This window comes from Heterocephalus glaber, unplaced genomic scaffold, assembly GCF_053883595.1.
Source record: "Heterocephalus glaber isolate CG9 unplaced genomic scaffold, H.glaber_assembly_v1.0 deba00001461, whole genome shotgun sequence".
Taxonomy (NCBI): domain Eukaryota; kingdom Metazoa; phylum Chordata; class Mammalia; order Rodentia; family Bathyergidae; genus Heterocephalus; species Heterocephalus glaber.
Window position 1 is genome coordinate 3,379,020 of NW_028258308.1, and position 27,555 is coordinate 3,406,574.

General features: G+C 40.4%; 1 protein-coding gene across 9 annotated transcripts in view; it reads left to right on the top strand.

The window, feature by feature from the left end:
• Window positions 1-27,555, top strand: part of Palld (palladin, cytoskeletal associated protein) — a 403,828-nt gene that overhangs the window by 145,849 nt on the left and 230,424 nt on the right. Inside the window, exon 1 of one of the 9 annotated variants that reach the window (XM_021264919.2) lies at window positions 1,662-1,866. The exons of 7 other annotated variants lie outside the window; for them this stretch is intronic. The gene's annotated coding sequence lies outside the window, so the exon portion shown is untranslated. Of the gene's footprint in view, window positions 1-1,661; window positions 1,867-21,759; window positions 21,853-27,555 lie in introns of those variants that run through there. One more of the 9 variants, XM_021264920.2, reaches the window with a different exon arrangement.

A 27,555-nucleotide genomic window follows, 5' to 3' on the forward strand; every position in this document is an offset into this window, starting at 1 on the left:
GGGGCTGCTTATATTTCTGTGCTCATGGTGACCATACAGTAAAACCCTCTCAATTTTTCCTTCTGCTTTTGCCTGAAATTGTAATCAATAAAATACTCTCCAGAGTCACAGAGGAAAGATTTTTTTCCAATGACCCCTTCTGGAGATAAGAAAGGTAACTATGACCTGAAATGTGTCTTAGTGAGATTGACCCAACAAGACCACTGTTTTCCTGTGATATGTCAGAGATGAACAACTGTATTTGATTGTGTTATTCAACAACCCTGGCAAAATTCTACAACTAAAGTGTAGAGGGAAGAAATAAAAGGACATACAAGAGAGGACTGAACTTTCCAAACCCAGGATATTTTCAGTATGAAAAACAACCTTGGTCTTATTAACTTTACCTTGATTCCCAAAGGAAGGAGAAAATTTAATAAGGAAGAAAACGTTTAATATTTCATGATCTGTCACTTCCTTGGGATAATAAATATGAACTAAACACATTAAAAGCTTTTCAGTGTTTTGTTCTTACTTCAGAAAAAATATTTCTCTTGCACTATCTCTATTTTGGACCTCTCAATGATTCTATTTCTGGAAAACACTTTCTGGTATGATTTTTAATGGCTTCAAGAATCTGTCATGCCTTTGACATTTTATATGCTACATAAAAATTAATAGCTTCATGGGTCCCTTATGAGTTTCTCCTTTAAATTTCCAAGTACAATCTTGGGTCTCTTTCTCGGACTGGCAAATGACAAGCAATTCTGGGACTGGAAAATGGGGAAAAACTGGAAGTAGTGAAGTAATCTTTTAAAATGTGTAAAAATTAAGCCCTTTCTGCCACTGGATTATAGTTGGCAAGTAGGTAGGTTTTGATTAAGTGGTTGGTTTTGATTCTCCCATTGTTTCTCCATAATATTGACCTGGGTGGTAATCCAGTCACTGTGACCTAATGCTACAGAGAAAGACGTTAGGACAACCAGACATGTGCACACGTTCATCCCTCCATGAGTCGCAACCTTGGGTCTATAGACCCAAGTTGAGGGAGATGCTGAGGGATGATGTTGAGGGAGACTTGAGTCATGGCAGATTTCTTCAACATAAAAAGGAACAAAAACCAGATTTATTCCTGGCGCTCCTTTCCCTAAGGGCTTCATGTGTAATGTGGCAATTAATTTATAGCTGTGTAGCACTGCAGCATCAGAAGAGCTGTGTAATACAGACAGAAGGCTTAATTAAAAGATATCTTTGTGCTGATCTCTTTTATAACTAAGAGAAATTCACTACTAGCCACCACCCGACTTCTGCACCCCCGCCTCCCCTCCAAGGTGTCTTAGGGATGCGAGGGTTACCAGATACACAGGGCTCTTCAGGAAACGCTTCAAACCAGGGCAGCCAGCCCTGGCGAGAGGCTCTAACTGCTGCTGTGGTTTGAAGTTGCTTTTTACCTCGGCAAGGGATTGCAATCCCGCTCCCCCCCTTCCCCGCCCCCACCTCGGCAGAGCAAAAACCTTCCTAAGTGTGATAAGAGCACGGAGCGGAGCGAGAGGAGTCCAGTTATTTCGGGGCTTTCGCAGCATTCCTCCCCGGGACACACCCTCGCGTCTCCCCCTCCCCAGCCCCGCGCACACGCGCCCCTCGGCAGCCAGGCGCGGCGCAGTCCGGGCTGCAGTCTGGCCCTCGCACCCGGCCGGCAGCGGGACGCGACCACGTCTTCCCTGCAGCCTGCCAGAGGCCGGGCTCCGGGCAGCTTCGCGGCTCGTTCCTTTTCCCTGTTGTATTCTGCAAATTAGACTGAAGGCAGAGCCCTGAAGTTGCACGCTGAGAATAGCCAGGATCTAGAAGACCCCCAGAGGACCTTCTTGCGTGTGTTCTGCCCAACTGGTAAGTGTCAGCGGGAAGAATGCGCCGAGGTGCGAGAGGTGACGCAAGGCTCCGCAGCGTTCGCCCCGCAGCCGCGCCGGTTCTCAGGTGAAGCGCCCTTCGGCGGCGAGGGTGTTGGCTCCTAGCGGTTCCCAAGACTCTTCCCCAGCGCGGTCTCCTAATGCCTTCTTCGGAAGCCTCTTTCGGGGAGCGGGTCCTGCTTCGCGCGTCTTTTCTGTTGTTAGACTTGGGGTGGGGGAGGGGAGAGCCCCCCCCCATTAAAAATGATACCAAAGAAGCACATTTTTGTGTGTTTAATATGTCCGGAGCAGTTTACCCAGGGTGTGTTCATATGCTTTCTAATGTCTTTGCAATCGGCTCCATCCTGGGTTGAAATTGAAGCAGACTTTTTCACAAAGCCATCAATTTCCAACAGCCTAAGAGCTGCTCCGTTACTGAATGGACTCTATCTGGAAATGCTGTCTTTCATGGACGATTTTGGTGGAGTTTTTTCCCCCCTTGAAAAATCTGGACATTTTCACACCTGTTGCACTTCAGTTGCCTGCAAGTTGTTTGTTTTCTTGGGTATCCCTCCCTAGCAGTCCTTTGTCTAACAAAATGAAATGCGACTTTCTCTGTTTTCTCCTGGAAGCCTTTTGGACTGGGTCCCTCTGTCGTTAGATAGCATTCAGCTGGCTGTGGTTCACAGGGAACAAGTGGCAGGCAGAATACAATAGGGGAGAATGCATTCCTGCTGGCTTGTCTACCATGGAAAGTCTAGGCTGAAAAACTGCCATTCCCCATTACTTTGCATGGAAAACATTGCTTGTCACTATTTTACATTGAGTTTTGGTAAACTTGAAGTGATCTAACCCAGGAGGAATCAGCATGACTTTAGAGAGATTTTCCCCAGTCTATCTGCACTGCAACCACAAAGACCTTGGCACCTGAGCACGCCAGGTTCCCTGAGGTCACCTCTCTTCGCCTGGTAGGTAGCCTGCTGATGAAGGATGGGGTGTTGTGGTGTGTGGCCGGGGACCACCTGACAAGGGTGCTGTCCTCCAAGAACGATTGGTTTCAACTTTCTGAAGAAAGTCACTAGGATGCTGGAATGGAGCTTAACGTCCTAGTAGGTAGGCTAAGTTAAATTACTGTCTATATGATTTTAAAAAAATTTTTTTCAATACCCCTCCTTGCACTTCCAAGTAGAGCTCAGTGGAATGCTTGTTTATTTCTGTTACTGATAAATCCATGGGAAATCTCTGCTGAACCCAGCAATTTTAAAAAGTCCCAGTTTATAATTCCCCACATAATGGCAAACAGGTTATTTTCAGTAACCCAAGAGTCTTGCATTTTCTCCCCACCGTTGTTTTAGAGGTTACATGAAGATATCATGAGCATGCCTTGGAGCTTTCCCCACACCCAGCTGAATGGAAAGTATCCTTGGGTATATGATGAAAAAGATTGTTGCCAGATACATTACCAGGCTATAAAATAACATGTTTCTGAAAAGATTATAACTATCAAACATTAGTGTCTATAGCTACAATACATTTTGTTTTTTAGATTTTCCCTTTAGGGAAAAGACCTACTTTGACCACTATAGTGTTTGCATTTGTTTGTCGTGTAATTTGCAGGAGTTTTTAATTTTAAATCCCCCTTCACTTAGGTGAAATCACAGACTAGAATTAGCACCAATGATGGCTCCGTGGGGCTAAATTAAGAGAGTGCTTGGGACATTTAGGTAAATCCTTCTTGTCTCATAGAAGGTTCTGCAATGTCTCCTTTAAAACTCCCACTTTAGCAATTATTGTAAGATGATGCTTAGGTACTCTTTAAAAATAGCACTTTCATTTGGACAATATCCTTCCCTGGAGCTTTAATCATATTTTGCCAATGCGTGTTGAACTTCATTTCTCTGATGTGCCTAAAGGCACAACCGATACATTTACTATCCCTTCAAAGTCTGTATGCTTAACTCTTTGAAGAGTTCCTTTGAAAAAAAATAAACAAACAAAAGATCCAGTGGCACTTGCAAAATATAAGACTGGGTCCTCTGAAGTGATGGCAGATGGCAGTCGCACCAGCTTTGTTTATGCCCGGGACAAGCTCAGTGTTTCTTAAATTAATCATAAATTGAATAATTAATTTCTCATACCTTGGGCTGTACTTACTCTTCAGCTATAAATTGAAACATAGGTTACTATTGAGGTCTAGTTCACTTGGAAATCCTTTCAAAGCCTATCAAATGATTTTACAGCTGGGTCAAATCTAATTGTAACACATTATGAAATGCAATGACATAAACTTTGGGCTCTCCTGGCTTTTCCATTTCCAAGACGGCTTCTGTGACCTTCCCATTTGTTGGTCAGCTCCAAAGATGGTGGGGCTGATGGATACAATGGGTTTCTGCAAATGTAATTAAACATGTCTCTGCCAGCTGCCTGTGGTATTTGTGAATGTTTTCGTAAGAAAAGCGGTTCTTAGGCTTTATCTGCCCACTGTGGTTTGTGGCATGTTATGCTATTCTGCAGCCCTTGCAGTTTTTTCCTGAATGATTGAGCTATGATGTCATGTGCTATCTCAGCGAGGAACCTTTTCAAGGCTTTGCTGGGGTCTGTGTGCCTGAGCCCAGGGAGTGGAAGCTCCCTCGGAGCGCACTTGGTAGCGACTCCCCGTCTACTAGAGCGCATTCCATTGCCTGGAGACCAAAGCCACCAAATGATTTGCGGTCAGAGTGATTTGGGGCTGGTTAGAGATGATTTAAAAGGAAGGTTATGGGCACATGAAGTGTAGGGTAAAGAAAATATATTTTACTACTTTATTGAGACCACATGGCTCCAACTTGAACTTTTTTTTAAAGTGGAAATTGTTGGCTGAACGGGCTCACTGTGATTCTCCCCCCACCCCTTTTTCTTTTTTATTGCTTAGAACAAAAAGCTGTACTTCTTCTTTATTATAAGCTTGGTCTCCCCCATTATTTCTGAAAGCTTGAAAAATCTTATGCTTAAAAGTCAGAGCAACAGGATGTGTTTGTTGGTTGTGCTCTTCAAATGGCAAAGATCGTTGACAGAGAAGAGGCCTAAATCTCTTCAGTAAATATCAGAAGGATCCCCTAGTAAGCTTGGCACTGGTCTGAGTCACGAAGGAAGCAAGTGCTGGGCTCCTGCCCTGAACCAAAGGGCCACAGACTGCCATGGGACCTCTGATACCACAGACTACCATGGGACCTCTGATAAGTGGAAGAGATGAGTTTGTTTGATCTCCTCAGTATAACCTGTGATTAATAAAGGGGACAAATGAAACACGGTCAGTTTTTTCCACTGCACAAATAATGATGGGGCTCAGAGACCAGTGGGTCTTTCTCATCAGTGCTCCATGGGAACACATAGCCCTTGAGCCCACACTGCATTGGTGAGACTTAGCTGTCATCTCCTGCCTTTCCTATGTGGACAGTCACAAATTGGCACAGTAAACCACCTATTACCACTGAACAAGTTCCCAAGTCTCCAATGTGAACTTAAAGTGTCTATTATTACTTCAATTTGTGGCTCATAGTCACCCTATTTCAATCCTTAAGGTACATGCCATAGCCTAGAAGTCCATTAAAAGCTATTAAGTAGCTAACTCCAGCTTCCAGTTTGGTGCTGTGAAACTGGTTCGAGAAGCTACAGGGAAAGCTAGTACATGAATATGCCCAGCCCGTTGGCCCCTATAATCCGGTGTTTGGGGGCCATAATTGTGACGTAATTGAAGACAGCTTGAGATATCCCCCAAGAAGTCTTCCTAGTTGCTGGTCTATAATCCATCTGAGCCAGTCTGGATTCCCACAGTTTGAGTCTACATATATCCAAGGATTTAGAGGAAAGCATGTGGAGATCAAATTAGTGTGGATGGTGGCTTATGAAAAAAAGCTTTAAACTATAGAAGTGGAAAAGTGTCAAGAAGGCAATATCGTGTGATGGAAATCAAACTACACTGGAATTAAAGATTCTGGTTCTGCCACTGTGTGCCCTTGAGCAAACTGCTTAATAACGCAACATAGAGAAGGCACTGTGTTACATTTTATGATGTCCTTAAATATGGTATCATATGATCCTCCGAATGATATTAGGAAGCAGGCAGAGCAGGTAGCACTGTTTTCATTTTATAAGTGGGATACTAGGAATCTAAAGGTTAATGACTTGCTCAAGGTCACACAGCATGTGAGTCTTAGAATTGGGCCTTAAACTCAGAACTTCTCACTTCTAATCCCATCTTCTTCCCAGGGCACTGTAGCAAGCAGCCCCCACAGCTCTTGACCTCTATGGACCTCACTCTCCTCATTTACAAAAATGAGACATTTGGCCCACAATGCTACAGTCCATTCCAACTTAAAATTCTGTGTCTGATGAATCACCAGCTGGAAGGGACTTAAGAAATCACTTAGTCATATTCCTTGCTTCCAGCAGGACTCCATCTAAACTATTTTGAAAAGAATATGTAAGCCCTTTTCTTACAGTCCCAGAGCAGAATGGGGGCTGGCCCCAAAGAGGGTCTGAGTACACTTTGGAGTGTGAAACAAAAGAAGCCACAACGTCAGTGCTTGCTGGGGGGATCTGTGCTATGTGGCTTAGAAGCCTTGGATCTCGCCTCACTAGAAGTGAATGTCCAATCCTGAGATCAGTATCTAAAGTAGGAGAGGAAAATCACAAGCATGCTTTGCTGGTTGGAAAGGAATTCTGTTAAGATATCAGAAAGATGGTTACTCCACTAAGAGGGAAAAAGAGCTAGTGACTCAGTAATGCTTTTACAGTTTAGGAAGGGCTCCTGGCGAGAGTGGTGACTATAAATCAGTGGTAATGGTTCTATTTAAAGAGACACACAGAAGAATCCTCTTCATTCAGTAGATGGGACAAACAGAAAGCTGTGCTAATGTAGCTCCTACTTTGCTTGTGTCCAAGAGGAGGGGCTGGCTGCAGAGGGATGAGAGGAGCGACCTCACCCGGAAGATGAGGCCTCTGAGCCTGAGTTGAGATCCTCACTCCACACTTTCCCTTCTCAGCAGGCTGAACCACCAGCTAAAGTCCAGCATTCATTCTAGGACAATTACCAGCAAACTTGGTTATCATTTAAAACATTAAGCAGTCTCTCATGTTCTTCCTGTTTCACTCCCCTGAAAAAGATGCTATGAAAAAGGCAGTGATTTTGCAGCTGGAAGACTTGAGTAAATACTAAATGCTATGCTCATTAACTGAGCTCAGAAAAAGCATTATTCATTCTCAGCCTTAATTGCTCATCTATGAAATGGGCTAAAAATATCTACTTTAATGTTAACTATCCATGAGAATCTACTGGGGGGAATGCAAATCCAACTGCTATGTAAAAATTAGTTTGCATCATTAGTAGTAGTAATGTTTCAGACCTTTTCTATAAACTACGTAGTCACTGATGTCTCTTTTTATTCTGCTTCAATTCTATTCCCAGACCAAGATCAGAATTACTGCAGTTCTTCCATGCTTACTATATGTCAGAGACATAATCAGTCACTTTTAATCCTCTCAAAAATATTTTGAAGTAAATATATTATCTCCATCTTTTTATCTGGAAACTGTTCTAACAAGGGTAAGTATCTTGCCTAAGATCACCTGTCTCATACAGAAAAATGGAAACCAAGTGTGTCTCTCTCCAAAGCCTATACACTTTCAGACTGTTAGGGCTCTGGAGAAGCGGGGACCTTTCCTACCTGAAGATAGCCTAGCATTCTTGGTTTTAGGCGGCAGCCCTTTGAGTCATCTCAGCTGTTTTGAGTCTGCACCGGGTTCTAGGGTTTTGCCCAGCCCCTTAGCTCAGGCTTCATCTTAATCAATGCCTGAGTCTGTTTGGGCTGCTATAACAAAACACAATACACTGGGTGTTTTTTATAAACAACAGAAATGTATTGGTCACAGATCTGAAGACGTGCAAGTTCAGGATCAAGATGCAGAGACTTAGGGTTTGGTGAAGCCCTGCTTCCTGGCTCATATCACTGTGCCCTTATACTGTGTCCTCACATGGAAGAAGGACTCATGAGTCTCCTTGTGCCTGTTTTATAAGGACATAGGATTCTAATTCTGTTCATGAGGGCTTTACCTTCATAGTCTAATCATCTCTGAAAAGGCCCCACCTCCTAATGCCATCACCTTGGGGCTAGAATTTTAACATATGAACTGTGGAGCCACATCAACATTCACACCATAGCATTCAGCCTACCCTGCCAAATACTCCACAGTCTCCTCCCTGTCTGCATTCCTAGGTGGCCCCACACACTTCCCTTCCACTCTCTGAATCCCTCTTCCTAGGAACATTCTGCATTCTCTTTTCCACCTTTGTTTCAGAACCAGATACTCCGTGTATTAGTAAGCTTTCTCATTATTGGGGCACCATACCTGACAGTCATAACTTAAAGGAGAAAATGTTTTACTTAGCTCATGGTTTCAAAGGATTCAGTTCATGGTTGGCTGGCACTGTATTGGAAGGGTGTGGCATAACAAAGCTGCTTAGTTCATGACAGCTGAAATAGAGAAGGGGAACAGCACCAGAGAAGAACCGGCCAGGGACCCGAAATAGTGCCCAAGGTCACATCTGCATGACCCATCCTGACATAACCAGAAGTGTGCTTTACTATTCCCCAAGGCAGCTCGCAAGCCAGTCGAGTGGACAACTATGCTTAGCCATCATGCTTCCCCATAAGGGCCTTAGAGCGCTCGTAGTTTGTCCACCCTATGGAGTCAGCCCATCAAGCAGGCTGTCATGCCATCCCACTTTGAGAGCAAGTGCCCAAACTCTTCCTAGCCTCCAACACACTTCTTATTTCCCCTTCATTGGGAGGAAAACTTTTTCATATTCAATGCGCCCACTACATTATTCTCGCATTTCACAGACTATGAATGTTCAGGTCTATGAAAGAAAGACCATGGAAGTCATCTGACCTGTTACCTTTATTTTACAGGATAAGAAACTGAGTCACAGATAAGTTCATTGCCTACCCTAAATCACAACCCTAAAACCCACCTCTGGGCTGGAGCAGGCACAGATTTCAAATCCAATCAGTATTGTTTTCAAAATAGTTAAATCCCAAGTTTTTATTATATTCATATCCTCCAGTCTGGTGTGCCCCCTTCATCAATATTTAGAAAAGAGTCTCCTTTGCCACAAGGGCCCGTTTAGACTCTAAATGTTCGTAAGAAAATGTTTTTCTTTGTTTTGTTTTGGTTTGGTTTGGTTTGGTTTGGCTTGGTTAACATACATCTCTTCTGCTGAACTTAATCCTATTTACTCCTTAACAACAACTGGTCTTTTGCAATTATAATTCATGGATTGGAAGAGTTAAGTCTCCCCTTAGCTTTCCTTTCCTTAGGTTAAATTATACCAGATCTCTTTGCTTTTTCTCATAGTTCTTATTCAACAATTTCATCATCTTTATTTCTATCTGTTGAACCATGTCCAAGTACTCCATGCCTCTCAAACTGTGAAGTCCAAAACTGGACAAAGAAGTCTCATAAAGGTATAATAAAGTGACGATGACCTCACAGATCCTTAAAACTGTGCTTCATTCAGTACAGCCAAATTTCACACTCATGTTTGAAGTGATAGCTGGATTTCATTGGCTTAAGTTCAGCTTATTATCCTCATTTGGCTAGACACTACTTATGTATTTGTGATGATGATCATTTCCTCCATGTATCATCCAGAACTTTTCTACTGAGCTAGTTTTCCCTTTTTTCCTATTTCTCCAGTTCATCAAGTCATCAGGGACTCTACTTCCATTCTTTCACTTCTTAATTCTTAACCCTGGCTACTGTCCCACATAGCTTAGCACATTAAAAGTCCCTGGAATTCACCCGTATAGAAAGCAGGCCCTGGAGAGTTCTGACTCTTTGAAGCTCTTCTTCTTTATGGCACTGGGATTTAAAAAGCAAGAAGTCCATTGTCCCATACCAGGCCCCCAGGCTGACCGTCAGACAAGGTTTGACATTCTGGATGGAGTATCACAGAGCTTTGTAGGGCATAAATAAAAGCTACAACATGGGTGAATTCAAAGATACCTAAGCACACCCAGACCTGTCTTGGGTATAATGATGGAAGTCTCCAAAATTTCACATTGACCCAGAAACATGACAACTACAAAACCCTTTCCATTTTCAGACCACTTCTGTCTCTATTGGCATAAGCAACACTTACAAAGAAATACATTACAGATGAAGGAACTAAGTCTCAGTAAAATGACTCCCAAGATCACACAGTAAAGATTAGAACACAAGTTTTCTGTCTTCAAATTCCTTACACTCTACTGTATTTCAGTGGTTTTAAAATCTGAGAATTCCTAAAACTCCCATGAGTAGGATGGTTGTCAAAAAATACAGATTTGGGGACTGTGGCTTTAGGACATGGATTGATTAAGTCTGAGTGGAGCCCTAGGGTCTGCATTTTAATAAGCCCTTCAGAGAGTTTTGAATAAGAGTTAGTAGAATATACTTGAAAAACCCTCTCCTAAACTATCCAAGCCAGGATCCATGAATATGTCTCCCTTCACCCTGTGATAAACCAGCCATAGAATTCTCCTAGTACAATTGCTCATGAGAGCTTCCTGATTTCCCTGGACCCGTAGCTGTGTCTTTCAAAGCCTGCACACCCAGCTCTGGTTCAATCCTACTTGGAGCCCCTTCAGTTTTGCCACCCTGCTTAACTCTGTTCTGGCTTTCCACAGAGGTGTTGAAGAAGCTCTGGCATCTAAAGTCCACATCTGCAGCTCCAGATCAGAAACCTGTCTCTCTCAGGCTTTGGCAAATGTGACCCTAAAATAGACCTGAATTCTGAATCAGGAAAGAGAATCTGATGACCTTCCAGGCAGCCTTTATCTGGGGGGTTTTTCTAATCACATGCACCACAGCCAGTTATCACTTATGAAGTCCTCTGAGGGAGAGCTTTGTATTCACCTCCCTCAAAGGGAGACATTGTGGCTCTTGCAGTCCAACCACCCAACTAAGCTCACAATCCACTGTTCTTTGCAAATTGGATACCCTTGTCGGCCAATGAATGACAAGGCTATGGGCAGCAACATGAACATTAATCGGGCACCCACAATACTCCAGGTATAGCACGGGCTCCTTCCCATGAGCTGTGTGTTCGTACCTTTTTGCTGATAAGGAGCACGTTGAGGATTTTTACACATGGTACCTTCTTTCCAGTCAAGGAACATTTGCAGATTGTTTATGTGTTCCCTGCTACCTACAAGTCCCTTTGCTTTTTAGGCTCAACTAAATCTACAAGGGGTCTGTAGTCAGAATCTTTTATGAATGACTTATAGAGAAAGATGTAGAGTCTAGGAAAAAAAAGGTTTCTGGGTTTGAAGCAGACATAGTGTGACTGAAATTTACATGAAATATAACCGAACTCCCTGGGTTTGTAGATGTGTTCCACATTCTCGATCTTTTACACTCTTTTTGGAGTGCATACATCTTCCATACTGTAGGCTTGACTCTTCTCCCTCTTTCTCAGAAACATCCAGATGGTGGTACTGAGACAGGAAGAAAAAAAAAAGACACGGTGACAGGAAATAACACTGCAAGGGAATTGTGTTTTTCCCTTGAACCTTTGTCTCTGCTGTCCTATGACACCCTCAAGACAAATTTCCAAATTTAGTCTACTGAGTAATACTCAGGCATGGACCTTGCCTTCTCTTTAGCAGATGTGAAAACTCTTTGAGAAGACAGCAAAATATTTGGGGCTGGAGAGAAAGGGATATTTGGAACCTTCTTAGAGATAAGCCGTAGAGCCTTCAAGTGTCATCTATATATAAGACCTCAAGTTTTGTGGAAAGAAACAGTTCCCTGTTTTGTTATAATGGCAGGCTGTGGAGTAACACTAACATTAAGCAACTTGTTAAAGGATCTCAGAGCATTAAGACAACATTCTGCACCCTATCCTTAATTAGGTCAAGTTAAACTAAAAAGGAACAAAAGTCTGTTTTGCCAACCACAGTGGAAGTATTGCTTTTGGGTGAAATTCATATCCCAATTGCATTGTCTGATTTGAGGATAATATACTGGAAACAATTTAGAGGGTTTTTTCTTTCTTTTGGTTTTGATATTTAAACCGCAGAGAACTTGCAATCCAGGAAGGGGCTTTGCTGTGTTAACAGTTCTCAAAGCCAACTCACCAGCATGTCCCTGTTTAAGATTTTGCTGCTGTTTATCATGATGTGAAGTGCACAATATACTGTATATGACTTCCAGTACACATGTGCTAGTTATTATGACCAATGTGGATATGTACTGCGCCATTAATCAAGGCACCCAATGCGTCCTGCCAATGTTCTGTGAAACTTTATTTGCTAAAAAAGTAAAATTCCCCTGCCCTAGTGAACACTTTAAGAAAGCAGGCTGGTTAAGAAAATCTGTGAAGCAGCAGACCAACAACACCACTGAACTCATGCACAGATTCCAAGTGATCCAGCAAACCCTGGGAAACCTAAGCACAGCTCTCCATCTCAATTTCTCATAAAGATCTTCACTTTAATTATAATGGTTAGCCTTTACTGAGCTAGGATCAGAAGCCTCTTTACATTTATTTTCTTTTTTAATTTAATAATCCACAACAGTAGTTATTATCCCCATTTCCTGATTGGGAAAATGAACTTTAGAGAGGCCAAGTAGCTCACCAGTTTCACTCACAGAGGAAATGACAGAGCGAGGTACTAATCTAGGTGTGCCTCCCTCCAGACCCTGTGTTTCCTGGACACCATTCTTCTTTCCAAACCATTTGATGCCTCCAGAGGGGGGCATGGTTACATAATTAATCCCACTTACTTCCGGTGACAGACATTGGCTCTTTGGATGCTGAAATCTTTCATTTATTAAGAGCTGATTTTTGTCCCAAGGGTTTCAGAGGGCTATGTCATTGAATCCACTCAATGAAGAAATAAGGTAGATTCTGTGGCGAGTAACCTCATGTTCTCTCCTACCACTCAGTATTCATCCTATGGCCCTATGAATTGACTTCATTTCTATTTGATTACAGTAGGTAACCGGGACCAGAAAAGCAGGTGGCACTTGTAGGAAAGAGGACAGGAATTGAAACCCCAAAGTGGGGTTCTAATCCTGGGCACCATTGCTCTTGATAAGCCTCTTCATCTCCTCTGTAATCTATTTCTTTTTGTATCTATAATATTTCCTTTAAAGTGGGGTGTCCTCTGAAATTTCATGAAAAAGGTATATGTATGTGAAGTAGACAGATTTCCAATTCTAAAGCTTCCACTAAATATCAGTATTGGAATTACTTTCAGCATCCCGACCTGAAAAATGGGGGCAATGTATCCACCTCTGAGTAGTGTAAAGATTGAACAGGAGAACATGTAAGGTGTATAGCCAAGACCTGAGCAGTATTCCTAGTTGTGCCTTTTAAATGCTAATTGTGTCCCTCTTCTCAATTCCCTACCCTGTCCTCTACATCAGTAAGATGTACTTAATGTATGGATACTGTAAGAGACTGGTGAACTGAACCATGACATCCACAATGTTACTTACAAGCAGACAGTATTGAGTAGTGGTCGACAGTTCAGTCACTTTAGCCAAACTGATGGAGTTGAAATCCCTGTTTCAGTATTTCCTGTACTACCTTGTTACCTTAACTTCCCTGGGCCTTGGTCTTCTTTAAAAAAAAAAAATGGATCTAACAATGGTGCAACTTTCCTGAAGTTTGAGGAGAATTGAATTAGTCGATATATGATAAGCATTTAGAAAACCCTGGCCCAGAGTGGGCACTCATTACACGTCAGGTGCTGTTGTTGTTATCATTGCCTGTTATCTTAGTTGCCTTTCGCAAGCTTTGTAAGACAGTTGGATATGGTGATCTGTGCAGAGTGAGGCCTTGAAGCAGACCTTCTCAGTGCAAACGTGGCTGCTCCCAGGGGGCTTGTGGGAGGCTGAGTGCTGACCGCCCATTAACATAGTCTCTAACCAACTCAGGCACAGGGCTGCAGTGAGGATTATGGAAGTAACATATGGAAAACTCTTTAAGTTGGCTCCTGGGAGAGGGAAAAGGCACTAAATAAACACAAGGAATTATTAAAACTAGGAGACGACCTCACAGGGCTGCTGAGCTTTGCATGTTATTTGCTTTTCTAAGAGGAAACTGAGGCAAGAAGCCAACTTTATCACCAGGTGACAGAGTGGCCTGCTGGCTGCTTTTCAAGGGACAGCAGCATGTCACTTAAGTTAAGCAGCTCCCAGTCCAACCCTTGCCTCCTCCTGACTAGAGGCAGATCAACCTTCCACAAAGAAGGGTCAGGGTCCCATGCCAGAGGCAATGCCTGCTCCTCTCCCTGCTGTGTCTCCCTCCCAAGGTTCTCCTTCCAGGAGACCTGGGAGGTGATATTCTAATCAGAACCTACCAAGTAGAAGATTGAGGGTGAACTCCCTTTGGTACCAGGGCACACGACTTAGAGGCCACCAGCAATCTGCTTCCACACCAGGATTCCACTCTAGACTGGGCGAGGCCCAGGGCTCCATCGCAAACCCTTGACAAGTATGTGAGAGCACGCAGCTCTGTAATGTTGGAGACATCAGTCCCTATTTATAACTTTATCACTCACCCCTGAAACGTTCCTCTCTGCAGAATCAATCCTAACACTGAAATGAAATCTATTTAAAGTGCTCTCCAGGTATCACTTGTGAAATGGTGTATGTGAGGCATCCAAGAATGAATCAAGATCTGGCCCACTGCCGCCACTCAGCTTGAAGCCTCTGGCTTCCCCTCTCTATCAGTGGCATAAAATTAATTTCCACAGCTCCAAGCTGGGATTATAGAAACACTCTATTTCTCTTTGCCACGAAGTAAGCAGCATCATAGCCATGAATACTTGCATTATAAGATCTTAGATAAGGATAATATCTATCAAAGTCTCATCATTCAAGAATATAGCATTTCATGACACATAGCTTTTACTTATACCCTTCTGGTAATATGATAATGTTAATACACTGATAGGTACATCATGTAATGGTATGAATAAATCAGATCGCAATCTTCAAAATTACCAAAAATTTGCAACATTTATTTTAATAACATGTAAAACCAATGTTTATATGTCCATATTATAAAACCATCACTGTTCTCTCAACTTGCCCAGCAAAAACCATCTGGGAAATAAAAAACAAAATTGAAAAGCCTATTGATCAAAAGAAAAAAGTAATATAACTTCTCTTCCCTTGCTCAACCAGTCTCAAATGTAAAAATTACAATTGAAATATTTTCTCTGACAGTTAAGATTGTACAAAGACCTGGCTGTTTAGTTTTTCAGAAAGATTCAGCACACTTTCAACAAACATACAAAATATGTAAGATTCTCTAGCTTGTTTATAATAGGTTTTCCTTATTCAGGATTTTTTCTTCAGAGATCAGGATGGTTAAAATATTTAAAGAAAATGTTCTTTCTAAGGCTGCAAGGGAGAGAAATCATAACAGCACAGCCCAACAATAAGCCTATGAACGACCGGACCTCCTTATCCAAGAGGTGGCAGGCATGGGCACTTTTTTGCATGGGCCGCAGAAAAAGGCCTGAAAATTTTTTGGACTCCCCTCCACATATAATTCTATGATAGTGCATCCTTCATGTTAAAGAAGGCCCGTGTATTTAACATTTGTTTTTTTTAAAGTTACAGATTTTCCTTATTTATCCAAGTTACATACTTAGCATGAGTCTGCGTCATTTCTCCTTTTTTACCTTCCCCCGTCCGCCCATCCATGATGGCTTCTGAAGGTGATCTGGCATGAACCCTCTCCTATTTCTGGTTGGTCTGCTTCTTAGAAAGAGCTAATGTGCTCCAGAGAGCAGAGAGGCAGTTCTTACCCAGCAACCCTGTAAAACGCTTTCTTCTGCTTTCCTTCCTGCTCGCCAGAGCCCTCCTAATGGTTCAAACAAAGGAGAATCCTAAGCACTTTGCAGCAGCTACTAGAGATCAGTTCACAATGTAATAGCAGCCTCAGCTTTTAAATCTCTCCATATTCATTAGAAACAGCTGTCTTCCAGCTTAGAGAAAAAAATTAGAAATTTGTGGTATAACAGAGAAAGTAAATGGGCCATCTCACTGTAGAAAGAGACTTCAAATCTATGTCAAGGCATAAGTGAAAGCTTTCTAGTCTTTCACTTATAAGGGAATGCTCTAAGGGAAAAAATGTAGTAGACATTATTTCTCTGGAAGGTGAGAGACTGGCCAATTAGTCTTAATTAATCTAAGGAGTAGAGGAACATCTATGTCCATGAGATGCTCTTTGTTGGAGAATCTCCTCCCCAAGAACACTTTGGCCTGGAGCATCTGCATTCAGAACCTGTTTGTGAATATTCTCCTGATACACTGATATGCTGATATCTTGCTGCCACATGAAATAACCTCACAGTGTTCCATGACTACCCAACCCTATGCAGCTCAAGGACCACTGACTGTGTTTGGTTTCTTCTTTATGGCATTGCCTCAGTTGAAATTAGTCTAGGTGTGGGTAGTTGATACTTATGTCTCTCCTGCACCCATCCCCAGCAGAAAAAGCTGCCTGTGAATGGACACCTTGTCATCTTCTATTACACATTCACATCTTCCTTTTGCTTTATTGTTAGCTTCTCATTCTCCCATTAGGATTTTCAGGGTCCAGCTCCAAGGCCGCCTGGGGATGGAGCTCAGATATGACCTGTGTGAGACTCATTCCATGGGTAAAGGGCATCCTGTTCTTGGAGCACTGACTCAGTAGCTCCAAAAACTGTCCTATAGTCTGGTTGCTAAGGAAACAACCAAACATAACCCTAACACAGCACATTCCACACACCCTCATTTATGAAACACTGTGACAATTTTCACCTACCATCCGAACCAAGAGATCATCTCTGGCTGGTATGAATTTTTTTAAGCTACCCTTTGCATCAGTAGATACAGTTTTAGGATTATATACTTAATATATAGGACAATACTGTATGCTAACTTTTGTTTTCTTCAGTTTACTTCTTACTCTAGTAGGATGCTTCAGAGGCACAGGAAAATATTACAAATATATTAGTACTGTATATATCCTAGGTCTAGTAGAGGTGCTTTCAATAGGAATGAAAGGAGAAAAATTAACATTTAGTTGCATGCATCCAAAATTAGAGGCTTAACTTAATTTGTTTTCTTTGCATCCACATTGAACTCTTTCCTTACTATGTGTAAGAAATTCGATAGCTAGCTAACACTACTGAGTAAAATACATCAACTCCCACACCAAACGTTAGACATGCATTATCTCCTCATAACAACCTTATGAGTTAGGTACAAATAAAATATAAGTTTAAGAGATCATAACAGTTAATGAATAATAAAAATTATAATGCAAGTCTTTTAATTGAACATAATTGTTCTAAAAAGTATGTGTTTCTTTTCAACTTTTAAAATGCTGCAGATATTGGACATTCTTATACTGTTTTTCTTTAAGTTTCCTTTCTGCCTATTTTAAATGTATAAAGTAATATTTGTATTTTTTGTACTTTAAAAAATGTCACATTCAGAAAACTCCAAAATGAAAAGAGGTCAACCTCAGCCCTCTTAGGACAACTTAAAAGTTACATGCTTTTTGCATAAACTTCCAAGAGGTCTGTTTCAGCCTATACTGTTGTGACTTTACTACATGATGCATTTTTGATAGCTTTCATCTAACCTTTTTTTGGCAGTACTAGAGATTGAACCCAAGGTCTTTGCACTGAGCTACCTCTCCAGCCCCCCTTTTGATTTTTGTAATTTTGAGACAGACTCTTACCAAGTTGCTGAGTTGCCTAGATGGAGTTTGAACATATGACCCTCCTGCCTCAGCCTCTCAGAACAGAGACTACTGTTGTGTGCCACCACACTCGGTTTAACATTATTTTCAAAGGCTGCATAGTATGTCATTGTATGGGATATCGTAGTTTAATTGCCATTTGTGCTTTAATGGAGATTTAGTGCGAACTGAGTGTTTTGCTATGACTTTTTCTTAAGTACTAAAATTATCATCTTTGTCTTTCATGTCTTTATGACCTTATGTGAATATATCAAAGCTTAACTTCCTAGAATTGAAACTACTGGGCCATATGCATGTGCATTCTAAATACTAATGTTGACAAATTCTATCTTGGGGGTTTGTAGCAATTCATAATCCCATATTAATTACAGCAATTTTCCACATATAAATGTGAGCTTGTATTGAATGTATTCATTTTCAAAAATGCACATAGGTCCTGTTATGTTCTGTGTTTAGATGTCCCCAAAAGCTTCATGCAGATGAGGTGGGGCTTTCTTTTCCAGAGGTGGCTGAATCTGGAATGTGTGATGCTGGCATTAAGGGCATATGATTACTAAATCACTACATGTGAGTGATTGGTTTGGCACCGCCCTAATCCAGGTACTCTGGACGGGATAAAAGGGGCAGAAAGATGCTGTTAAGGTCTCTTGTTGCTTTGGGTACCATGTGAGTGTCATGAACTCTTTCTTCTCTGTGAAGCCACTCTGCCATATACCACTCTGTCTTGGAGCCAGCCAATTATGAACTGAAACCTTTACAAACTGTGAGCTAAATAAACTCTTTTCCCTCTAACTTTGGGTGTCAGGTATTTTGTCTCAGCAACAAGGGATCTCAATAGAAAAATTCCTGCTCCCATCCCCTCCCACACTTCTGCTAAGAACCCCACAAATGCTGCATGTGTTGTATTTGTAGAACAATACTGTAAAGCCTCACAATGCTTTCTGAATATTCTTTTCTTGCCTCCCTTTTGTAAAGAATGTGCATTCTGATGATATTATTTGTCAAAAATAAGAATGTACTACAAATGACTTTCTGAAGATTGAGTGATACAATCCAAACTTTAGAAAATCAGATCCTACCCACAGGGAGTGGGAAGGGGCTGGAGGAGGAAGGCCTTTCTGTGGATTGTGACTTCACTTAGCTAATTGCAATTCTAAGATTGATGCAAGAAGGTGAAGGGTTCAAGGATGAAGTCAATTTTTCCTGAAGTTAGAAATAAATCTATAAATTCTGGCTCTATGAATCGCTGAAAAATTATTGTGCAGGGATCAATAAATCACTTCAAAAGCAGTGTTAGAAGACCACTCCATCTCCTCAGTGTATCAGTTTCAATAACATTATTAGGCTCCAGCGTATTGGGCAAACTCATTTCTTCAGCTTTTAACACTGCAGTAAATGACCTGGCAACAGATTTAACAATTTCTCTGTAATACTCAAGGTTAACTCTTTAGTCATTGGCCAGAAAATCTCTAATCCCACCAGAATTTTAGAACTCTTAAGGACCTTAGTTCTCAGTCACTTGGAAAACATAAGATGCTTTACAGGAAGAAGAGGCGGGAAGAGGGAAGCATACTTTTCAGTGACATAAGGCTAAATTAGAAAAATGCGGCATCATGTTTATTAATATCTGTATATTATACATGCTTGAGCAAAAATGCAAATTTGATCTCTTAGAGGAGTTGTGAATAACTAAAAATAGTGATTCTGTGCAATAAGCTATGGAATTGGTTTTCCTATAGTATTTTTTTTTTAACTTCTCAACAAGGAGAATAGATGATATCTGGTCAGGCAAAGGCAGGTCCAATATTCCACACCTTCTATGGAGGTCAGGGTCCAAGGGTTCTGTGTGGGGAGGCAGCTTCACCCATAGTGTGACCACAACAGCAGGTTTCTTGGGTAGAGAAAAGGACCTTTCTATCTAGCTGACATTTTTATGGGCCTGCCAATCCCAAGCAAAAATCAGGATTTTTATTTACTTTTTGCATGGGAAGTATGAGATTCTTCCTCAAAAAGAATGTTGAAAAACATCAGATGCATATCGAAAAAAATTTTGGAGGAAAAGGTAGGATATAAGAAACTGTCAAAACACATGTGTGAAATAAATTTCATGAAAATTATAATCCAACATTTTAAAATTCTCTAATGCTTTTGGGTGGGCTTTTGAAAAGATTAAATTATATCTTATTGGATTCAAATTTAGCATGTGATTTCCTAATGCAAATAATTATAAACTTGAAGGTCCTTTGTCAATGAAATAAAGCTAAAACATGGACCTAAGAAAAATAATTGGAAATCTGAGTATGAAGCAAGTTTCTAATGAATATAATTTCATATAGAAAGCTTTTCTATTAGAGGAAATTTTCCAATATGATGTATCAATTCAGATTTTTGTACAAAATATGAAATAGTTTTTAAAGTTTTATATTTTGTGATTCACATTATTTATAAATAGGGAAACAGCAGTCATTTTGCTGTGTGTGTGCATGTGTGTGTGGTGAATGTGAGTCCCATTTAACAACTACTACATCCCCCAATAAACTATCCTAATTAATAAGGTATATCAAGGAAATATCAAGAGTTATCTTGATTAGGCTAACTCAATAAGTACATGGTATTAAGAGGATTATGCCAGCCCTTTTTTTCCTTATGATACTGAAGATTCAGGCAGCAACTTTCAAACTGAACTACTTCCCAGCCCTCCCTTCTTTTTTTTAATTTTTAATTTTTAGATAAGGTCTTACTCAATTGCCCAGGCTGGGCTTGAACTTGCAATCCTCCTGCCTCAGCCACCCAGAGTGTTTGGTTTATAGGTATGAGCCACCATGTGGCTCAAATTATACCATTCTTTAGAATTCAGCACACTAGGTATTAGATGATTTGTCCCCATTTTTATGTATCATCCATTAATTGTTCCCTGAGAGAAAAATCATAGCATCCATCATCATCATCTCTCAATTATCTATCCAGTTCTCGAGTTCTTTCTACAGCATTCATGCCAGTTGTTCCTCTATGATAGGGAAATCACTAACTCACCCTGGTTGATTCCATTTGGGGACATACAGAATATTTTTAGCTACACACACACACACACACGCACACAAAACTCAGGGAAAATTTTTAGATCCTTCAAAATTAGTCTAATAAATAATTTTAAATCCAACTTTAAACAATCTGAACAAACTGTGGACCAAAAGAACATTAAAAGCTGTAGAGAGACTATGGTCATTTTTGCCCAAAAGAATTGAGGAAAGGACTGTATATAAAACATCATTCACATAGAGCATAGATCCTTCCTCCTTTCTTTGTACCATTTTTTTAAAATTTCCCCAGCATGTATAAATTGCCAGGATGATAAAGTGAGGGAAGGCTTTCTCATCATATATATAGACTTGAAACCCAAAGGAACAATATGGCTGAGGTGCAGATCATATTACCTAAATGTTCTGGCATAGTCATCCGCTGATAAATTAGAATCCTGATCTGCAAGACAAACTGTGAGGACTACACTGTTCTTTTCCCTCAAGGTGAACACATATAGTCTTTGTCATCAGTGACGTTTTTAAATTCCAAAATACACACATTTGTATTTCCTACCAAGCAAATGAACCCTTATCATTTCTTTGTAGCTACTAAATCTATGCTAAGGCCTTTTCCCCTAACTCATGTGTTATGTTTGTTTTTGTCTTTGGCCAAGTCTGGAAAGTGCCTCTGCAGCCAGTTTGTAGAAGGTGTGTACTGTGAGACACAGTAGCTTCAGGGTATGCAGGATGTAAGTACTACATCATGGAATGTAGCCAGGCTGGGGGGAGAGAGTATCTCTAACTATAATCAAAAAGGAGCAGGCTTTTATCATGACATAACACAATTCATACTTTTCAAAAAAAAAAAGATTTAAGTCTGTGTCTGATCATAACATTAATTTTCACACTTTCAAAAAAGTTCCAGTCTATTGGAATAAAATGTCAGCCTTAGGTAACTCGCTCTGAAAAACCAACCGAATGAAACATGCCATTTTATTCGTTGTTTGAATGGCCAAATAAAACAAGGTGTAATTAGTCCTGACTTCCTGCTCCTGCTCATACAACTGGGCCCCTCCCTGCTCCAGCAGTAGCTGCTCACACCGGATCTCAGCAGAAGTACTGGAGGCAGCCTCCTTGGAAAACGGCGCCGTTTTCTACAAATTTGAAAGTACGTATATAATCCAAAATGTTGGGAGGAGGAGGTATGACTACCTGTGTTGTTAGTATCAGAAAAGTGGTTACAAAGTAGCATTTGCCAAGTGTTTGAGACTCTTACAGGAACTTGGTTCAAGGAGTGTGTCAGATGTTAAATCCAGGTGGGTGTGTATGTAGGTATATGGGGCACGTGTGCAAGTGTGTGTGTATGTGTGTGTGTGTGTGTAAAAATGTCACTCCACATTTTTTTATGAAGACATTCACTATTTTGGCTAGAGGAATTGCTTCAGGGCCCATGAGCCCTGAGAGCTATCTGCTGGCAATATAGTTCCTTCCACCCCTAATCTTCCCTTCTCGAATTAAAAGCATTGTCTCCTCGGTGGACATTTCATTTATTATAGCTCTCCTTGGAAAGCTGGCCTTTAAATGTGAACTTCTGGAAGGAACCCAAAGTAAGAACAAGAGTAAAAGTATCCAGGAGAGAAGGTGGCTTTGAAAGGGATTAGCTGGGAAAAATCTTAACCTAAAAAAAGGAAAAGGTCACCAGTGTAGCTCAGTGGAAGAGCCCTTACATGGCCTGGGTTTGATCCCCCCACCACAAAAATAAATAAATAAATATTTTTAAAATTGTACTTGCAGTTACTGGCTGATGGGGCCAGTTTATAGTTTAACTTCAGGTACATTGCCACCCTGATTAAGTGCTTGATTTGTGGCTCCTATGAGACCAAACCAGCCACATTTAACCATCATCAGGCTAGAGCGGAGTCAGAATGCTGTAAGAGGAGTTCTGAGTTCTTCCTAAGCTCTCACAGGATGGCCACCAAGCTGAGCACAGAACTCAGCTGAGCTGATGAAGCCTCAACCAACTGAAGGCTCAGCTAGAAAAGACAAGAAAGTCAGAGAAAAGAAACAAAGCCTTTTGAAAAATTCAAAAGCCTCAGCTCCTTCAGGAAGAAGTGTATTTCCCCTTCTCTGTTTCCACTCCCAGCTGGATTCTTTGTCCCATGCTCCCAGTTAGGAGTAGCTAGCAGCTCCCTTAAGGCAAGCAAAGAGGTGCTAAGCAAAGAAGGGAAATTTAACTTAAATTTCTTATACTTTGACTCTGAAGAAAGATGTTCCACTGCTGAGAAAGAAGTTTATTTTAATGCCATTGCCTGTCATATACAAGGAAAGAACTGCTGGGATTTCTGGATGTCCAGACATGAACTATTTTATGTTAGTTGCTGTAATTCCAGAGATAAAGATACCAGAAGAGACTGCTGTCCCTTTCCCAAGACTGGCTTTAGGCCCTTTGGGTTTCATAATTCTGAGGTAATCACTGTACTTCAATGGACAAGTTCCAAGAGCACAGAAGATTGACAGCATTGTCTAATAAAACATCTCCCATATTTTATCCCTTTTGGAATGCAATCCAAGTTACAACAATAGCTAATAATTACCTGCCATAGCTATAGCAACAAAATAGCTGAATGCGCACCTCTAGCTGTTTTATGTGTGCAATTTCTCATTCTCAGGCTCTGTCTGTAATCCATTCTTCCCCCAGTGCTTTGAGGACTTGGAAGCATTCAGTACAAATTATCACACTACAGGTAACTTTGAAGTGTGACTTGTCAGGTCATGCTGACTTGCTTTTGTGCTTACATAGAGGATTGATGAGGATGAACCCATTTTTTAACTAACAGGTGTAACTAGAGAATTTGAGGTTGAGGGACAGAAGGCTTGGGAACACGTTTTTTTCTCACTCTCATGCACTGTAGAAGTTTCTCTGCTCATGGGAATGTGTCTCATTTGCAGAGGCAAAACATTCTCTCAAGCCAAAATGACATTTTCAAGTTACTCTTGCAGTGAACTAGAAGTAGGACAACTGCTCATTCTGATTTGCAGAAACCATAGTTGTTTATTCTTCTTCATTGTTACTATCTACCTATTTGATCACAGAAATGTGGTAGCTTGAATAATACATTGTACGTTCACCCTGAGTAATTTGCAACGTGGGAGATGAAGGGGGATATTGTTTTCATATGCCATAGCAAAATAGCAGCTTGTTAAAAAAATAGAAAATTCTTAGAGTTGGCAGTCAAGGATAAATACAAGGAAATCATATTGAATCTTATGTACAAAAATAATATTTAAACATAGATTGTTAAAAGAGTTATGGCAAATATGTTTCAGGTCAGGTGCCCACTCCACTAGTAGTGACTACCTATCACACCAGTTGAAGTCTGAAACCAAGTTTGGGGCCAATGGGAGGGACAGTTTACCATATTACTGATGTGTGTCATGTGTACTGAAAGAAGTAGTTGAAAAATGTATGCTAGGTATTATATATCATTATCCTCAGATGGAATCTTAGTAATAAATTCAACTTACTGTTTTCCACAATGTGCTCCACATACCACTGATCTTTCAACGTGATTCTCACAACACGTCTCCTATGGACAAGGTTGAGAGTGATGCCACCGTATTTCTCTCCTAGAAACCCAGTGTGTATTAGCACAATCAAAGCTCTAAAAATTCGGAGTAAAGACAAACGTTTGACTTTGTTTAACCTAATGTTTTGTAAACCTGTTTGACCACAGAAATCTTTTCAATGTTATCTGTCAACTTGTGGCAGAACTAGTTTCTGGGGACACATTTGAGGAAACACTAGTCTAGGTCATTCCTTGCATTTCATGAGTAAGGAAATTCTAGCCCCAAATGAGCGAATGATGGACCAGAGTCACCCTGGGTAGTCTATGGACCCGGCAAAATGAGAACCCACAGCTATTGATTCCCAGTCCTAGCTCCTTTCTACTGCATCACTGTGGAAATTATTAGGAGCAATCTAAGACTTGAACAGCTTCTGGCAACATAAATATTTAGTGTAGATTCCACTTATGTATTTTTATACTTGTTCTGTAAAGATTATGATTAAATATCTTCATGCTTAAAAGTCCAGACACAAAGCTGCCACTCATGATCAAAACAAAACAAGATAAAATCATTTTTAAAGTTTAATTTTATTTGAGCTACTCCAACCTCTTTTATCTTTCTTTGTTAGGAGATAAAGTGATTATTGGGCAAAGAATCTCTAGACATGAGTCTGGTTTTGGTTTAGAATCTATTTTATCATTTCTTGGGCTTTGAATTTCAAAAAGCCAATCTATTTATTGGTCTCTTTTGGATCGTAAGGTTAAAGTACATCTGTTGTCCACACAAATTTAGCTATTGGCCTTCAAGCTAAGCAGTCATGAAATTATAGCTACAGTAAATTTAGACAAGGACTAATTTCACTTCAGTCTGCCTATAAATCCACATGACAGAATAAACATTGTTTGTCTTGTGGTTAATGTGAACACATGTAAAAAATTAAGAAATCTTTGATGACAAGACAAAAAATACTCCATAAAAATTAATTGATGTTTAATTGGGGATGTATGAAATGCAGTACTTACAGATGGCCTCATATTGAGTTTAGGCATAAACAAAACTCATGCTGGGCTTCACTTGCCAGTTCGGTTTTGGTGGCTCTTCAGTTCATGGCAGACCCCTGCCATTCCTTTAGAAGAGAAAAACACCTGGAAAATATAGCCACTGAACCACTGATCTCTCTGGGGTTTTTCCTACCCTTTATCTCCATTATAATGGCATTAAAGAAACTAGTTGCTTTCGTTTTCTTGTAGTGTGAATGTCCACAAAGCCATGTGGCTCTTTGTACTTTAGGAGGGTGGCCAGCTGGAGGCTCAATTTACCATTCTATAATTATCCTTGCCACGTCTTTGAAGATAATTTCTCCAAGAAGTAAAAATCAGTGAAGTTGTGAAGAAAATAGTAGGCATCTTTCAATGTAACTTTGTTTCTTCATGAGCGCAAAGAAACTGCCTTAGAAAATAAAAACTCACTGTCTTTAAAGGCTTTTACTTAATAAACACATTATTGTTTCTATTAAATGGCTTCTGAGATTTACCATTTCTCTTGGCAGAGTTAGAGAGCATTAGCCAAGATTCATTGATGAAGCTTTATAAATTTTACAAGTCAGATTTGTTTCATTTTAAAAGCCATATGTTTAAAATACAAGTGCACAGAAAATGTCCATGATACATAGTTGTGGTTCAATAAAATAAAAAATGCCAAAAGAGACTGTCATTCATAAGATGTGTATGTCTTGCTAAATGGTAGTATTACAATAGTATTACCACTTCACTCATAAGCCAAGCGATGCCATATGTGATTCTTAAAACATAAACTATTAGTAGACTTTACTGGAAAGTGTATATTATGGTTTGCCTGTGCATTTGTGTTGTTGGTTCCTCCTATCAGTTGAATTTATTCTCATAAAGTCAACATTCCCAGCCCTATCTTGGAGAATTAGAGTGTTCTGAGCATTCCCAGATGGATAGCCCCCCTCCAGTACACAGTCTCGAGCCTGCTGCCCATTGACAAGAAAAAAGGAAGGGCCATGCAAGGAGGTAAATTTTTTTACATTTTCTACACCAACCCAAAGTGGACATGATGGTAGTTTTCAGGGACAACCATTTGCTCAGAACCAGCTGCACCATCTCCCTGGCTATCTTCCTGACCCCTTTTGTTCTCGAACCAAGCAGACCCAGGACTGCAGATGGATGGAGTCACTCTCTTCTAAAAACAGGACTCAGCGGTTCCCTTTAACCTCACCTTGAAATGTAGAAAGTGAACAATTAAATATGGAACTATTCTGCGTAAAACACCTTCTTGGATTTCAGTCCAACCGCATCCTCCTGGTGCCATAACATGATCCTTGGAATTTTTGGCACCCTGTCACTTTTAACTGGAATGTTTGGGAGATCCGGTGGGGGGGGGGGGGTCATGTAACTAAGATAGATATATATATATATATTTATATATATATATATATATATATATTTGATTTAAAATCCCAACACAGAATTGGATAAATACTCCTTCTTACAGAGATTTAAATTTCACCCCTTAATACCCCCTTTTTCTATGTTCTCTAGACCTTTATGAATTTTTAAAAAAGGAAAATTCAAAACTTATTAAGTTCACTAACATGATCCTGTTTCCAATGAATAAATTTCAACTTAGGTCCTCTATCCAAAGCAAACTTAAATCGGTAACCATGAAGTCATAGTCAAAACTTTAAAAGATTTCATGCTTCCATATGATAGAAGAATCTGACTTCCTTAGATGCATTGCATTCATCATTTTTTATGGCTATGATGGGGTTTTTGTCTCCCTTAGGTGCTAAGACTAGAACCATGCAATCAGAACCCCAGTCTAGCTGATGTCTGTAAACCCCTTGTTGAATGTATAATTGATTGATGAATAAACAAATGAACAAATATAACTATAGCTCCTTACCCTTCACGTTTCATTTCTAGTTAGTGCAAAGTTATTTTCATACCCTGCTTATGGCCTTGAAATCTGACAACCAGTCCCAACTGGTTTACTCCTACATTAGCATCTCTTAATTCTTTTGAAGGGGGATTTACTATGCACACAAATTTTTCAAGATTTGCTTCTCCAGTTTCCCTCAGCTCCCTGTTATGTAGCAATTACATAGCTGCTTAGCAGCTGCACCAGAGATTTAAAAAGTGGAATGAGTAAACTTTGTTAAAACATGTTTATATCCATGGTAGAAAACTTGATGAAAGATAAAGCTAAAAGCATTGAGAAAAATGGAATTTTCAAGATTATCTGGATTTAATTGTCCACATTCTTTTTCATTCCTATAGAT